Source organism: Crocodylus siamensis, chromosome 5, assembly GCF_052110815.1.
Source record: "Crocodylus siamensis isolate JL-2025a chromosome 5, ASM5211081v1, whole genome shotgun sequence".
Taxonomy (NCBI): Eukaryota; Metazoa; Chordata; order Crocodylia; family Crocodylidae; genus Crocodylus; species Crocodylus siamensis.
This window is the reverse complement of record NC_143399.1, coordinates 27,373,570-27,391,467: the sequence shown is the minus strand read 5'-3', so window position 1 is coordinate 27,391,467 and position 17,898 is coordinate 27,373,570. Positions and strand designations below refer to the sequence as shown.

The window sequence follows — 17,898 nt, the reverse complement described above, 5'->3', positions numbered from 1 at the left end:
GAATCGTGTCAGCAACCCCTTTGCATCCTAACATATCGTTTGGAGCGATAGGATATTTTTAAGACAGTAGTTTGGTATGTACATATTTTCATAAAAGTAAATGAGACTTGATATGTACTCTAACACTTCTGTCTTTAAGAAGAAATGTAGTCTCACCTGTAATTATGGTTTCTCTTAATAAGGATAGCAGCAATCCAAAAGAAACTGCTGAATTGCAAATCACTGTAGCATTTTGGAGTCAGTGACTAACTTGTGGATAAGAAACATTTTCCAAAGCCAAAGATATTAAATTGAAAACATAGATTAAATTGTAGACATATCTGAAGCAGTGAAAGTAGGTCACAGATAGCGGATCAGTAAATTAACTTGTAATCAGTTTGTCTAGCTGTCTATCTATCTAGTAGAAAATGTCTCTCTGTGTATGAATCTAGAGACATTATTTTTTGCTAGATAGATAGATGTTTTAGTATAAATGGATTTTTCCTTAGATGTTTAGAATAGCATTTCCTGGTGATAGGGTAAGATGTAGTAAATAAATAGTGAAGATGAGAAGTGGCTCTTATCATACTACTGCCTACTACACTGAGTCTTATTATTACCTACCAGCAGTCTGGTAGGAGGGTGGAATCACAATTTCTTGTTAAACTTCAATCTGAATGCATAATTGTTGATTCAGTCTAGATTATACACATTTTGAATCTTCTTGAATTGTGAATATTTGATTTGTTAGCTTTAGTGTTCAATTAATAGGTAATGCTGGACATATTAGCAGAAGTAACTTTAAAGAACTTTGTACTTGTAAAAATGTAAGGGATTGAGTTCATGTTTCATGTAAATTAATCTTTGGAATTAAGCAAATTCATGGTTTAGTAATCAGACTACCTTAACTCATCCTTAACAGAGCTACCAGCCTCCCTTTTGAAAATGTGTCCCAGAGGAATATTTAAAAAGGAAAGTTCAGATAGACCAGAGTATGATCTAACTAATTATTACCTTCTTTGTTTAAATGCTGCAATTTCATGATTTGAGCCAGAAAGTTTGTCTGTGGAGATATGCGAGCTTTAGGCCTAATGATGTGTGGGTAATTCTTCTCAACGGAACCATGTAGGCCTGTTCTGTGAGCTGCTGATTATTTTCCAAAAGGTATGTTGGGTACCATCAACAAAAAAAGCCATCCTATTGACTTCATTGGGTTTTGGATTAGATTGTTAGTGAGGGATAAATTCTCTTCATCTGCTGTTTTGTTCAGTTTGGAATTTGTAAATAAGTCCACATTTGTGTGTGTGTTTTCCCCTTCTTTGTGGATTGTGACAGTAAAGACCGGAATTGGCACAGGCACAGTACAATTAATAATAAGGCATTCTTATTGTAGTCAGTGCTGAAGTAAAGTTCTTTATTGGAGCTGGAGAAGGTAATATACATTTATGTTTTTTCTCAGTGCAACAAGAGAAAAGATAAACAAGTTTAGTTATCATATCCGTGGATTTTTCACATTTTTAGCTATTAGGGTTCACAGGAATAACAGTTATAAATCCATACAATTCAAAAGCAAGGACTGTACAATCAATGGTATTAGTGTAAAAATATTTGCTCTGAAATTACAGATATATAAACAAAACGTTTAATTTTACTATAATATTTTCTGTTTGGTTTGGAAATTCTCTTACTTTAAAATAGCTTTAAAAAGTGGGAATTAGGAAAGCAGAGATGGTAGTGAGGACTTAATCTGCTGATTTACTGAAATCTGTTAAGGTGGGTTCCTTACTTTGGTGATCTGACGAGAAGGGACTTCATCCTAGAAGTCTTATTAGGTCTGCAAGAGGTTGAGAAACATGGAGAAATAAGTATGAGCAGGGATATTCTTTCTTCTTTTCCTGGAGGACTCCTGGAGCCCACATGGTATGCCTTGTAATCCAGGCTCCATATGGATAGGTATATCCAGTAGGGCTGTACAAAACTTCATTGGGTGTTTCATTTTGAAGCTCTTTCGAAGCGTTTCAAGCTCGAAACAGTGCAGTTGAAACAAACCAAAAGGCTTTGAAACATCCTTGAAATGAAATGAGGGCACTCAAAACGTTTAGAGTTTTGAAGCTGGGCTTACTTGGCTTCAGTGCCAGTCCCAGCTGGCAGTGGCAGCCTGTTTCATCCTGCATGCAGATCTGGGGGCCTGTGCCCCCCAGGAGGAGTCTGGCATAGCCCTGCAGCCCTCCCAGGAGTGTGGGCCCCCGGATCTGTGTGTCGGTTGGCAGCATGCTGTCACTGCTGGCTGGGGCCGGCGGCATCAGCAGTTTTCCCAGTGCTTGGCACAGGTTGTGCCCAGCGCCACCCCAGCCAGCAGCGGCAGCCTCCTGTCATCTAGCACGCAGATCCGGAGGCCCATACCCCCAGGAGGAGTCCGGCATAGCCCTGCAGCCCTCTTGGGGGTGCGGGCCCCTGGATCTGTGTGCTAGATGACAGGAGGCTGCCACTGTTGCCTGGGGCCAGTGGCAGCAGCAATCTTCCCAGGCAGCAGCGGCAGCCTCCTGGCATCTGGTGCACAGATCCAGGGGCTTGCACCCCTGGGAGGGCTGTGGGGCTGTGCTGGACTCCTCCTGGAAGTACGGGCCCCTGGATCTGCACGCCGGATAACAGGAAGCTGCCACTGCCAACTGGGACCAGCACCGGGAAGACTGCTGCTGCCACTGGGCCCAGATCCGGGGACCTGCACTTCTGGGAGGGCTGTGGGGCTGTGCTGGACTCCTTCCGGGAGTGTGGGCACCTGCATCTGTGTTGGATCACAGGAGGCTGCTGCCTGCGGCCACTGGCCCCAGGCAGCAGCAATTTTCCTAGCACTGGGTGCGGGCTGTGCCCAGCACTGGTCCCAGGTGGCAGTGGTAGCCTCCTGTCATCTGCCGCGCAGATCCAGGAGCCTGCACCCCCAGAACAAGTCTGGCACAGCCTCACAGTCCTACTAGGGGTGCAGGCCCCTGAATCTGTGCACCGGATGACAGGAGGCTGCTGCTGCTGACAAGTGTCACAAGTTTTGCTTTGAACAGTTTGAGGTGCAGTTTCCCAGAAACCTCTGCACCTATCTCCTTGAAACTTGGCAGGTGTCAAGAAGGGGCTACCATCCCTGCAGTTTTCATCCAAAATCAGGCAAGAAATGACAAAGTTTTAGGCATTTTAATCGTTCCCCGTTATAGCCTATGGGCGAAATGTTGAAATGTGTTGAAATGGTGAAGCCGTTTTGACGAAATGAAATGCATCAGTGCTTTGAAATGAAATGAAATGACAAAATAAAACACTGTCTCTTCGAAACAGTGAAACGTAAGTCGAAATGAAATGGTGCTGTTTTGCGCAGCCTTTCAAAACTTAGGTTAGCTGAGGTCTTCCTCTTTTCAACTTTTTAAGGGCATAAACTTAATTTTGGGCCTCTATCCTGGAGGTTTGGAATATCAGGCTCCATTCTAATTTTGACTATCCATGAGTCTTAGGAAGCTTGTGAGAATTATGCCTGCTGAAAATGTTGGGCTCCCATTGCCATAGGAAATCACGAAACTTAGTTTTGTGCTGGAAGGATGCTCCTCAGCTTTTCCCCTTCAGAGATTAAGGAGCCTCCTTCAAGCTTCCAGGAGCCAATGTACCATTTTGATGTTTATCTTGAAGATGATTGTAAAACTTATTAATATGTTAAAGTGATTAATCATTGCTTCTGCTGGTGTGGTGGGAGAGAAGTCCATGTGTCTAGAAAGGAGGGGGATAAGGATGAGGAATGTGGGATATAGAAGAAAATTGCTCTTTGAATTTGATGAACATTTGAAGGGGTGCCATAAAGGTGAGGGAGAAAGTAGGACATCGACAAATGTTTTGAAGTTGCAGCCAAGAAAGTGTAGACTGGATATCTGGAAAAACTTCTTCGCTGTGACTGGTTACAAACATTTAGGGAGGTTAAATCGAGTTAAAATGGCCATGCAACTAAGGTAAGTTAGGATGAGGGTGGTGAGTAGGAGGGTGGGGGAATGGGGGAGGAAAGAAGGCTTTGTGGGGAAGATCAAGAGGGCAGGCAGGGACTGCAGGGGAATTGGGGGGAAAGCAGGATCTATGGGAGGGATTAGGGAGATGGGAGAGGGATTGGAGAGTCTAGCAGGGCTCACAGAGGGGATAGCAGGGCCTAGCGGGGTCTGCAGGGGAGATTTGGGGGGGCAGGTGGGGGCTAGCTGGGTCCACATGGAGAATCAGGGGGGTAGGAGGGGTCTGCAGGGAGGGTTTGGCAGGATCAGGGGGGCTCACAGGGGTTGCAGGGGAGGGACCTTGGGATGGGGGCACTCTCTCCCCCACCCCCTAGGACCAGGGGCTATTTTTAGCCCCCAGATCCTCCCCACCCCTAGACTTACACCCTATTCCCCCTGGCAAATCTACCTCCCCATTCCTTTTGCCCCTCCCCCCACCAGGACTTACCTCCTTGGCTCCTGGAACTGGTGAACACAGATAAAACTGGCACAAGGAGTGGCTTGTGGGATCGGGGGGGGCGGGGGTTGGTGGACCTGTGCAGGGAGAAGACTGCCTTACCTGTGTGTGTGTGGAGGGGTGTGGTGAGGTCCCAAGGGGCTAAAAAGAGCTCAGTGCTGAGAGAGTGGGGATAGAAAAAGTACAGCTCAGTCTGGGGCTGGGCTGGTGCTGGGCTGGATCTCCCCAATCCAACAGAAGTATGGGACAGTTAGATCAGTCTAAATATGGCCAGCCTGATATAAATTAGACTAACATTCTTGGAATTTCTGTACAGTTTGCGCTTAGATTAACCTAACTTGGGATCCAAGGTTGCAGACAAGAGTGCAGCTCCCAACTGTAACTCAACAATTTCTGTAAAGCATCTGAGTTATAACGTTACCCCAGACCAAACAGAAATTCACTGTTGGTTCCAGGTGGGAGGGGAATCTAGCTTCCCGTAACAATGGCTACAGCTGTCTGCCAGTGCTCGCTGTTTTCAGAATGGGAGGAGGGAAAGGCAGCAGAGGGAGTTCATTCTGGGGCTCCCCAGCTGATGTTGAAGGGTGGGTGACTTGAAGCGCCTGCACCTCGAGGGAGGACTCCAATACACTTGTCCCACCCTCCAGGAGTGGCTGAAAAATCCTCAGACTGAGCTCCTTCTACTCCCTTTCCCCCCTCCTATTCTGAAAACAGTGACAGGCTGGGAGCTCTGCAGACACAGGTTACAAAAGATACTACATTTTGAAATGTCTTTATCTGATACCTCATGCAATGAAGGACCAGATTTTCAACCAATAGAACATTTTTGAAGCTGTTTGCAGCTGTGCACTTCCGTTTTGTCACAGCTATTAACTACTTTCTGTGGCCTGATCGGGGGAAAATTGTCACTTCTGTCTGCACCCTAAGTTAGGGTCCCATCTAACTTGGGCAAACTAAGTTAGATAGGGTGGCCATTTTAAACTCAATCTAACCTCTCTGGATGTCCGGATGCACCTGTTACAACAGTGAAGCGGTGGAATAGACTTTCTAGGGTAGTTGTGGAATCTCTATCACCAGAGGTATTCAAGAAGAGGCTGGATAAGCATTGGTCAGGGATGATCTAGCAGTAGCTATGCCTAAGTTCTATATGTTTCTGAGCTTTGCTGCCTGCTACGTGGAGCAGGAGAGGAATTTCCCTCTCCTCTTGCTGATGCACGCATCAGTTGTTTTTTTTTTCTGCCTTCTTCAGAAGCACTGGATGTTTTCTGCAGCTAAGGCTGAGGATTTTGACTGGGGTGTGCCAGTGCTTCTGCTAAAACCTTGAGGTTACTGGCTAGAGGGAGAGAGGGAAAGAGAGGGAGAAGTGGCAGCAGCATGAACACAGCTTCTGGCTCCAGCACAACTCTGCAACAGCTGGAAGCTGCACCCGTGCAGCAGCAGCAGCTGGGGAAGGCTAGGGGGATGAAGGCAAGAGGCACGGGCAGCAAGGGCCACATGGAAGTTACTTGACCCTGGCACAGCTCCTCACTGCTTGGCCCTGGTGCAGGTGGAGGCAAATCCCTGGGCTCTGCTGGCTGTCTGTTTCTGACCCCTGTTTTAAAGGAACAATTTAAGTCCTTATCAGGATGCTTACCTTTTAAAAACCTGCAGTGCTGACAGCTAAGTAGCTCAGTGTCCCTAGGATAAAGAAATTGAAGCTGATTTCCCTTTCTTCTGTTTCAAAGACAATTTAAGTAATTTAATACAAAGTATGCAAATTTCTTTAATAAATGCTGTATATGAAATAGAAGCACTCTTGATGCGAGTTGTACGTTTTGCCATGATGAACGGTCACTGACATTTGGGTATTTAATAAAGCCAGGTAAGCTCAAGAGTTAACAAAGAAAAAGAACATTTTAATTTGAAGCTTCTTTGTTGCTGTTTTTCTCCACAGCAAATGTCTTGGAAATCACCATTTCTGTTTTAGTTTTGAAGGAAATCCAGTAAGAGGTTTAACATGCATCAGTGCTATGCCTAAATTTAAATTGGTAACTGATATTATTGATGTTAACTGATGGAAGAATAGAGTTATACATAATGAAAAATAGAAAAATTTAAACATGGTAGTGTTGGGGTGAGGTTGTAGCCAGGAGGGTCCAAACAAATGTGAGAGGCAAGGATTTTCTGGGTGGATACTTTATTGAACCAACTGCATAGCTGGGAGGGATAAGTTGTTCTTAAGAAGCTGGCCTGAGGAAGGATACCTAGTATCCAAAAGCATACCCACATCCCTCCATACTATACAGTTGGTCTGATAATAGATTTCACCAACAAAAATCCTTGCCTGGCAGACTTCTTAAATGTGTAATTTTACATTTTGATTTCACATTTCTGGTTTAACCTAACAGTCCTGTAGCATCCCAGTTCAGTTTCTTATCATGCTCTTAGTCTGAGTCTTTTACTTCCTGAGTCATTGAAATCCTTACTCCATTGAAATCAAAAAGATTTTTGCCATTAACTTCATTTGATCTACAATTTCACCTCAAGAACTGGGAGTAGCTGCTAGGTAGAGATGCCATGGCTGCATTGTTAACTGCTCCAGTTTGTGTTGGAAGGTGTGGTTGAAGTGTGAGGTGAAGGGTTCTGTATGCAATGTGAGAACTGGTGTGAAGATTTTTGATAACTCATGTTGTATAGTAGGCCTGTGTAAAGCCGCTAGTATTTGCTTGGGATTTGGCCCATTTGGGGGACAGCGATTTGATTCAGTGATTCGAATAACAGCCCTGAATTGATTTGGCTGAATCTCTGAATCAAACAACCCCCATCCCCTGCCTGCTTTCCCAGCCCCCTGAGCACCGCCTGGCCCCATCCTGGTGCTTCGGAGAAAAAAAAAAAAGCCCCACACTCATTGGCTCCTGCTAGGTGGGGGTGGGGGTGCCACGAGCCCCCAGAAGCCCTGACAGTACTGGGATGTTGGGACCAGGTGGGGCAGCCATTGACAGGGCTGGGAGAGTAGCCAGGGGAAAGGGGGTGCTTAGGGGGGCTGGGGGAGCAGGCAGGGGATGGGGCCTGGTGGGGGTCCTCCCATGGTCCCCACACCCTTGAGCCCCCACCACCTACTTACTGGCACGGAGTCTGGGTCCAGCTCCCTGCAGCAGTGAGTGGAGACTGCCTGAATTGCTGAATCTCCGAATCTTCTCTGAAGCTTTTCCAAATCGATTTGGTCTCCCAATTTGATTTGGATTTGGAGATTCAGCAACTGAAGCTTTGCATAACCCTATGGTACAGTGCATGTGGCTGTCCCTGTTCTTCTTTTTTCTAGCAGGAATACTGTTTACTGTGGTTCTGAAAAGGTGTGGTGTAAAGGCTTGCTTTTTGTAAATGATTGGGAGCAAGTAATTTTTTTAAAAGTACTGTTATAATTTGGGAGAAGGGTGAGAAGTCCTGTAGTTTCGGTTTTGACATGGCTTCATGTTGACCAAATTATTTTCATCCTTGCTTAGTAGTAAACAGCTAAATATATTCTTCTTTAGTTACATTTATTAATGTTTCCTTCCAACTTTATCCTTGGATTGACATGTGCTTGTTTTATTTTTAGCACCTGAAAACAAGCACAGTGATATCCCCATAGAATACAGTGAAAGAGTTGGAATATAGCATCAGAAAATGGAGCCTGAAGCCTATACAGAATTCATATAGTTTAAAATAGATGAATGTAGATAGCAATTGAAATCAGAAGCGGGAAACTGGATTGAAAGGGCAACAGATTCTGAGACTAACTCACAGATGTAGGGAAAATTTTTCTTACTTGTTCTCATCAGACTTTTCATGAAAACATCAATATACACTGGAGCTGAGTGTTGTTGGTCTGATAAATAGCTTTAATTTTCCTTGTGGGATATTTTTACATCTTTAAAATTTGCCACCTTTTTGTGACTGTGTTATACAGTTCTCTTCTTTTAAATTCTGTTATGTTGTCCCTATCAAAAAACATGTGGTATGAGTTTTTCGGGGTAATTGTGAAAAATGTGTATTATGTCACCCAGAAAAAATAGCCTATTGGTTTTTTGGGCTTTGAAGGGTTACCAGGGAGTTGACTACCACCTCACTTAGAGCTGGCTCTGCAATAGCCAGGCATAGCAGTGCAGCTCTGCCCCCAGGGCAGCCACGTGATGCCCAGGACAGTGCTGTCTCCTCCCATGTTGATTGGTCTTGGTGGTAGGATCAATGAGCACTGAAGCAATGACTCCACTTCGGCACTGCCCCTCCCTTCCCCTCAAGGTGGTGTCCAAAGCTGCTACTGGCAACAGCTAAAGATGAGTCAAGTTAAGGATAGTCACCAGGGGAAGAAAATCACAGGGTAGGAAGCAGCTCAAGGAAACGGGTGCAGAGAGAAGTGCAGCCCCCCTCCGTAACTAACTTTGCAGGAAGCGTTCTGAGTTGTAACGATCCCCTGGACCAAACAGAAACTCACTCTTGGTTCTGGGAGGAGAAGAATCCAGCTGCAGCCAGTTTCCTCTGGCAGTGCCCCCGCCTTCTCTCCCAGCCTCCCAGAAGTTCCCCAGATGCAACCTGGAATAGTGGACCTGGGTTTGCCTACCAGCCTCTACTAGTACATGGTAAAATTTGCATGGAATATTAAGAGACCATCCTAGGAGGGAAGAGTGTACTAGGCTATCTAGCCAATGAGCTGGACTTGCAGCCCTGTCACCAAGTGAAGAATAGTGATCAGTAATATAGAAGGGATAACTGAATCCTGAATTATTGTAGCTCTTGACAAAATTGACAGAAGATATTAGTAAGAAAAGACAGATATTGAACACGGGTCCAAAGCATGCCATTGAAATGAAAAAAAAACTTCCATCATCAGCTTCATGACTGGATGACTGAAAATAAGGATCAGTGTCCTATTTTATAATATTTTTCCAAAAATCTTCTTTAGTGGTACTGTTGAGAAGAACATGTTTTTACATCAGACTACTGTAATGACAACATTTGCTCTGAGCATGAGGGCTTTGATCAAAGCATAGCATGCATTTTACAAAGCAGTGGCATTTCCAATTATGCAGTTGGTCCAATAAAAGATATCACTTCTTATGCAAGGGGCAAGGATTTTTGGAAGTCAAGAAATTTTCAGAAGCACGCTCAAGGGAAATCTGATTTGATCTAGTTAACTACCAAGACCTGCGAAGTATAGCACCACAAAACTAAAAAAAAAACTAAAAAAAAAATTGAACAAAGCGTTGGAACCTTAAAACAGGAAGAAAAGGCTGAATAGTATTCGGTGAAAAGAAAAAATTATTTTATTTATTAGATTTATAAGCTGTCCTTCTCAAAAAAAGGCTCAAGGTGCCATATAGTAAAGGACAAAAAAAAATATAAAAGTAAGTAAAAACATAAAAGTTTTATATAACATTTTTTCCCTAACAATGCCCTAATATAACCTTGCTTGCTAAATGCCTGTCCAAATAAAAAGATTTTGTAGTGCTTCTGGAAGACACTTAGGTTCAAGCTGGTTAAGATACCTGGTGACCCAAAAGGGGAAAGAAGTTCTAGAGCAGAGGAGCTACTATTAAGAATAATCTCCTATTTGCTTTTTGCAAGTGAACTTGGCACACAGATGGTAGTTGCAGGAGGTGGTTCTCAGTGGACCTTAAGGCTTGAGGTGGAACATAAGAAGAGAGGGCTTTGAACAGTTAAAATTCACAATTCAGATTTCTCAACAAAAAAACTTTAAAAAAAAAGTGGGGGGGGAGTTGACACAGATTGTTGTATCAAAACAGTGGAGAAGAAATTAATAGAAAACAGGACCTTTGAATTAATCAGTTTCTGATTTGACCTTCACTCTTGTTTCTATAGCTGAGTATCACAGTCATATATTTTCAAGAACATTTGATTTGATTGAACTTTCCAATAGACTAATTGCTGGGGGGAAAGAAAAAAAGCAAATGGGTTTGTTTTTTGTATCTGTCTAGAAATTGATACAAAGGAGAGAGGCGGGTCTGACTGCAAAGTAGAGTAATCGCTGTGCTCTTTTTTTACTGTCAGTATAAGATTTACAATGTATGTCTTATTCCTGAAGCATGAATATGTTTAAAAATATTTTGCACAGTAAGAATCTTGTGGTTTATTTCATAAACACCTTTATATTTTTTCGCATTAGCTTATTTCAGGGGCAAACCCCTAAAACATTTAAACAAACAAACACACACCTCCCCCCCATTTAGGATTAGGCCACTTGGCAACAATTCTTGCTGACATATATCTGTCAGGTCATTAGCTGTCTTTCTTACTTTTTATGGCAGAATTATTCACATACATTTCAGGTTTTTTCTATTATATATATTTTTTATTTTATAAAGCATCTGTTGCAAGAAAAAAGACTATTCTATGCATCTAAGCAAATAATAAAATATCTGTAAATCTCTGTAACTCTTAGAATAATAAAAGAATACAGGAAATTAGGAAAAAACTTTGTAGAAGATGTTAGAAACTTTGTCTCATCTGTATGTATCACTGTGCAGATCTTATTGTTTGGGAAGAATAGTACAGCAGCTGCTACCAGGGTTACTCCATTGTCTGTGAATGTAAAACTTTGGATTCTCCACACTGCTTTCACTTTGGGACCTGATTCTCTAGAACTCTGTATGTTTTCATACGTTCTTATATGTCCTCTGAGTAGAGGTGCACTGATACATTGGTCCATGTCGTATCAGCACTACGTGACAAAAATACAGCTCTAGAAGAAAACTTACCTGAATTATATATTACTCACCTGAAGCATAGCCGTGGACTCCTGACGTCTCCCAACTGGATTGGACCCACCAGGGACTTGTGGAGAGGAGAGACAGCTGTCCACATGGTGACTACAGGCCAAGGAAAGTGGAACCAACACTGGGGGAGAAGGTACCTGGGGTCAAGAAAAGACAAGGCCAGTCCCACTACAGCCTAAACATAGTGAGGCGAACTGATGTCCGTATATGTTTTGACTGATTCAGAAGGCCAAGACTTGTACCAGTACCGTGACCAAACCCAGAAGACTGGGATTCAACATCATTGGTTGGTGTTAGTTGGGGTGTAGGGGAGGCGGAGCCCTAAAACAGGAAGACTGACAGGAGGATTGAAGGAGGGGACCAGGAAGGACAGAACATACATCTTCTTTCCTACTAAACACATTTATTACAGCAAAGACATGGTAGGCGAGAACCTCTGAGGACTCTCTGGAACCTGATTCGATAGTAGGTTGTCTTTTCCTTGAGCAACAACAACGTCTGACAAACCCGTACAAACCAGATGCTCTAGTGAATGGCATGGTCTATTACACACTGATAAAAGGAGAATTGACATTATTGGCAAATCAGCTTTTTTTTGGCTGATGTAGCCGATAATGTCACCGATAAATGCTGCATGCATGCATGTGGCCAGGAATGCAGCCTGGCAGTGTAGATAGAAGTGTCTGGCCAGTAAGTGTTGGGGGGGAGGCTTGGGGGAGGGAAGGAGTTGGGGGAGCATATTGAGGCCCCTATGGTGAGGGAGGGGGTGAGGGAGGGAGTGGGGCTAGGACTGGGGCAGGTGTAGGTGCTGCACAGCTGGGCCAAGGTGCTGGTTGGAGCTGCAGGCATCTTGTCTGGGGTGCAGCTCTGCTATTGTGCATGCCCCGGGGGAGGCATGTGTAGCATGTGCCCCCTGGATCTGTGTGTGGGGTGAGGGTGGGCTGCCTGCTGTGTGCTTGGGGTCAGGGGTGCACTGGGTTCTTTTTGGTGGGGGGGGCTGTGCTTGAGGCAGGGTGGTGGCAGGGGCCATGGGAGGAGGGAATCACGGGGACTATGGCAAATTTGGGGGTGGCTGTAACCCCTGTTGTAGCCCCGTGTCAGTGCTGCCACCACTTGCCCCACCCTGCCCTGCCTGAGCACAGGCCTGGCTTAGCCCCCCTCTGGGAAGAGGCTGGCACAACCCTGGCCCCAAGCCCACAATAGTCAGACTGCCCTTGCCCCATGCACAGATCCAGAGGGCGCATGCCCCCCATACCTCCCCTGGCATTCTGTGCAGCAGCAGGAGCCACTCCCTGGGCTCCCGTGCCCCGCCCTGGCTGTACAGCACCTGCTCCTGCATCAGCCCCAGCTCCACTCCCTTCCTCGCTGTGGGGGCTTTGATCTGGCCCCCATGCCCCTTTCTCCCAACAGACTTCTCGGCTGGATGCTGCTTTCCATGCTGCCGGGCTGCATATTGGCAATCAGATTGGTATTGGCTGATATGGCTGGCCAATAATCGACCATCAATATTGGCCCCAAAACTCTTTTCAGTGCACCCCTACCTGTGAGCCCTTGGAGTGGAAGCAGTGGCACAACTGCTGGCATGGCTGGTACCTTCTCACACCTGGCAATGCTTTAGTTTCTACATAAAACCTACAACGTGGAAGTTTAAATGCTGCTGAATTAGAATGCATCTGACATGTCCAATGATAAAAGTAATTTCAAACTCGACATTTTTACACATGCAAGGGCCAGGTACTTTGCGAAATGCCCGGCGCTGAGATGCTTGCTGTTGTATAGGTGGTGAAATATGTGTCAGTGCTGAGAAAATGGTGGCGGTGTGCCTTTGAATTAAAACACATTTGAGGTGCTTTAGTTCAAAAGTGCACCGCTGCCATTTTTGCACAGTGATACACATTTTGCCACTTACACAACTGTGCAGCGGACTTTGTCTCAGCTCATGTGCAGATCTCCAGCGCATTGCAGGACAGAAAAGTATGTTTGATCTCTTGGTGAGATTCCCTTACATCGCCAAATTGACCTGCTAATCCTGAAACTGTTTTTAAATACAAATGGTAGATCTTTAATTAAAAATACATAAAATCAAGTGTAGGATTTAAAATTGAATCTGAATTTATGCTGAGAGACAAATCTGTATGATTATGCACTTGGAAGTAGGACAAGATAGCTAGGAGCTATCCTGTGGCTCGCTCTGTGCCTCAATTAGTTGTACGCACAGTCTTGTGCTAAGATCTTGGTTATCAGCTCAGCTTGCTGTATCACGGAGACAGTTTCTTCCTAGAGTTTCAGAGGGAGCAACTATTAATGAAAATGTGAACATTGGAGTAATCCAAGATGGGCTGTTCCTCATGTGAAGATCTTGCATAATAAATGATAACTGATAGCCAATTACATATTAATATGTCCTGGATTTGCACTGGCAGTTCCAATTTTTGGGTGTTACTTTGTAGCATTGCAATACATTTGTAAGTTCTTATAAATACATTATAAGCCTTGGTCTTGATTTTTTTTTCATTTGTAGGAATCTTACACCTGTATAACTCAGTGTAGTTTCTCTTGTTTTACTCCAGTATAAAAGGAGTAATCTGCTCACATACACAAAAGCTTTTCAATAAATGTTTACTTCAGAGGAAATATTTTTGGTATGGTCCACACTCATGCAAGAATATTAAGACGACACAGTTGAACAAACTCTTGTTCCATTAACTGTAAGTTAAAAGATATGAAAAATAAAAGGCTTTTTGTAAGATGAACTCATGAAACAAGGAACAGTTCCTTATTGTACAATTAGCGGTGTTGCTTAAATAAAACAACCAGGCAAAAAACCTTCACTAGAACTTGACTACTGCAGCCAGACTTATTCCAGGATGTAAGGTAATTCCCCTCTTTCTTTTGCTAGCTTCCAGTTTAGTTACAAATTTCACTCAAGTTAAATCCTTGACTAAGTCAATTTTAAAATTCTTACTATTTTCACTGGGGTTTGATAACAGTATGTACATAGACTATCTACTTTCCTCCCATATCAAACCACTCTGATACTGTTTTATGTTATTCCAACCTTTACAACTTCTCCATTTAGAGTTTTGGGTTTTTTGCTCGTGATATTGCATCTTTTTGGTATACCTTCCTTTCTTGTATAATTTTCTTACTTTAGAGTGTACCTCACTTAAAATGATGGTTATGACTAAATCCCACCAACTCTCCTCCCACACTGTCTTAAGTAGAGTGAAAGAATGTTTTTTCTATTATTGTTATTGATATGGCATACTTTTAACTTCTGTCCTTGTTTCACACACACTTGCACAAGACTAAAGCAAAGCATCTAGGAAGAGTACATGAAGATAAGAAATTAGTGACTAGAGTCCCTTAAATAGGAAGGAGTTACTGATGTAACTAATGCATTCCTGATGTATTTGCAATGCCAGGAGTCATTGAAAAGCAAGGCTATTTTCAGAGGGATGACTTCTTAAAATTCAGGATTAAAAAGCTAGTTGCAGCGGTGCAATAACTGCAGGTGAGATAAGTTTTATGTTTGTTTTGCTGCTGCTAAAGAAGCACCTGTTTTACACTGTGTTCATAGGAGATCATGGTACCAAAATTAAATTTGTAGTTCATCATTCAAACTCTTAATAAATAAAATCAGGAAATGCAAAACCTAATTCATCAGACTGCTCTACAGATAAGTTAGTTTGCAGCATTCTGCATAAAAGGGCTTCCCTGTGCTATCTAAGATCAGCTTGATTTAAGGTATATTAATGTTACTGTAAATGTTTAGGAGCTGCCCACATTAATGCCTGATGGGAGAGGTGAGCTTTCTCAGAACCCCTCTACTTCTTCTCAGGTTCTTTGTTCGTTCTTGTATATCCTTGGGCTGCTTTTCTAAGGGAGATTGGATGGGGGGAACTTACCTTCGTAGAGCCAGCACTATCCATCAGTTTGCTAGGAGGGTTAGTTGGGCAGCCACATAACTGCCAGATGGAATATGCTGCCTTCCCAGTAACACCAGTTACAGATCCAGGTTCATCCTTTATGTTCCATGGAGAATGATGTGCTGCTTGGCCTTTTGATGAAGATTAAGTGTAGAGTGTGATAGCATATATGTGTAGTTTATTTTAGTTATACAAATACTGCCTAAAGTTTGTGCCTGTTGACAAAGAATAAAGTAACACTCCTTTTCAGACCTAACTGAATTATTTCTATAGTTATTGTAATCTGTACTGTGCTAAAGGATTGGATTGTGGCAGAGTAGTCTTCTGACTTGAGTAGGTCTTCTCATAAATGTGGGTGTGCTTTAACTGTGTTCCCGAATAATGTTGCTACCTGGATTCTGGTTGGACTGTAGCACTATAAGGGCATAGGATCTAAAGCCCATGGAGGTCACAGCTTATCTTTCTATTTTCTTCACTGGGCTTTGGATAAGACCTTTGGAAAATACAGAAAACATACCATCTATACTATGAAGTGGAAACATGTTCTGGCTGCTTAGACATAAAAAACTCAAAGCTTTATTTTAAACTCTGTGTGCCCCCTGTGCGGAGCCCAGTGCATGCCCAAAAGAAGCATCATGTTAGTCGGACTTGGCTCACCTAACATCTCTGTAGATAAGGCCAGAAAGCCCCTCTGAAGCATCCAATGTATAAAAATGCTGCAGAGTCAGGTCAAACTAACACACTGCTTCTTCTGGTAATGTGCGTTTGTTTTGTGGTTTGTTTTTTTTCAGCACCCTCTGTGGGTTTGTTTTTGTGTTATAACCTGTCCTCCTAAAATGGTACAGTGGTGGAAATCTAGCAACAGCCAGGAGGATCCCTTCCCTTACACCACAGGCAGCAGTTTTACAGGAAAGATCTTCTTGCTAGGAGCCAGAGGAAGATGAAAGATGGGGGACCCGCTTCACATTTATGAAATAGTAGCCAGAGACTGATACGGAAGGTAGATCCTCTGAGCGGAATCTAGGTTCAAGACTGCTATGAATTTGAGAAGCCATTCCCAAATCTCTTGGCTCTGGACTTCATTGTTGTCCTTCCATCCTCCTAATCTTTTGTATTGAAATGCTTCTGGTAAGTTTAATCCCCTAGTTAGCTGGCATCTGGAGACTTTCCCATGACTTGCCATTTATAAAAGGATTTGGCTTGTTTGGGTATGCTTCTAGCTAAGGGTTCTTATTTCTTATTATGATACATCAGCTAAATATTATAAGCCAAATTCTTGGACTGGCCACATCAAATTTTGTACAGTATGAGGAATATGAACTATTTTAAAGACTGGAAAAAACTTTGCTCTGTAACTGTGTATATAGCTTACATACATACATGCTATGTAACATGACTACACAATAACTGTTCGTTCAGATGATGTGAAAAACTACAAGGGCTTTCAGCATTGTTTTATTTCACAGCCTAATGTCTTATGGTAACATAAGAAGTGAATGTATCTTATTTTTTAATCTGTTTGCAAATCAAGTAACCATAGTCAGTGTATTTTTGCCTCAGTGTATTTTACTGCATTGCAGTTTCATTAACTCTGTACAATAAAGATGAAACTTAGACAATGTTCAGTTAGGAGTGTTATTCTCTTAGGATAAAGAAACACCTCACCCCTGTCATGCTGAGAATTTTTAGTCCAATGCATTTCTCAAACACTGCTTCATGCTAGACTTTTATTATTAAAAACATATATCCCAGCCCAGACATTCTCAAATGCAGACTTTTGTGAACAGACTAAGAGAGAAGGATATGGAGGAGACTGATGCTGTTGTGTCATATTTCTCCCTAGTCAGAGCTGCATTATTGCTGTAGTCCTTTCCTTTCTCATGTCCTTGTGACAAGGCATTTAGCAGAATTCACAGATTTGTTGGATTCTGATGGGCTGCATTCTGAGTGCTTCTGCTTTGGTTTCAAACTTGCAATTTCTAGGCTGTCAACTATGTGCCTTAGCGCACATACCACCCCAACCCCCATTGCTGTGATTAAAGTCACAAAGAGCATCGGGCAAGCTTAGGCCAGCTGTTGCCTCAGATTTTGCAGTTATTTTAAACTACAAATCCAGTAAAATCTACAATGTCGCTGTCAGCACGTTCATTGTTTGTAGCTCAGAGGCAGCATAAGGTTGGTCTATAAATAGAGCTGTTCAATATTGTAGGGTTGCACTAGTGATGTTATGGTTGTGGTTGAAAAGATGCATTTTTATGGTACTCCATTCTTCTCAGCTCAGTGTAAAATAATTTTTATGTGGCATATTTGATGCATCTTATGTGTTTATCATGCTTCAATGAATACACGTACCTGAGCATCCCTAGTTAGGGACATTTGGCATATGGCCATATGCTGCTCTTCTGCCTAGCATGGAATATGGCAAAATCTGAGTATGCCAAGAGTCCCATCCTATTACCAATTGTCATGGCACTAGCTCCCTATGTAGGTTACCTGAAGGGGATAGGTTGGAGTGGTGTAGCGGAGGGTCTAATTTTTAAATCAGCTGTGCCCCCTAGACTTTCCCGAATAAACCTGTGGGAAGACAAGCTTGTCACTAGACTCTTGTATTGTTGTTGGACTTTCTGGCTTGGCTAGCCTTACCAGTTTAGAGCATGTTTGGGTCCAGTGGAAGGCTGCCAAAAGGAGGATCTCTGCTTCTCCTGTGTGTGTCTTGGTGGGGGCATTAAATATGGAGACAGCTGACATTTGGGGGAAATTCTGCATGAATT

At 43.1% G+C, this 17,898-nt stretch overlaps 1 protein-coding gene across 12 annotated transcripts in view; it reads left to right on the top strand.

Annotated features, from left to right (window-relative positions):
* TTLL7 (tubulin tyrosine ligase like 7) overlaps positions 1 to 17,898 on the top strand; it is a 131,782-nt gene that overhangs the window by 1,981 nt on the left and 111,903 nt on the right. The gene's annotated exons all lie outside the window — the stretch shown is intronic.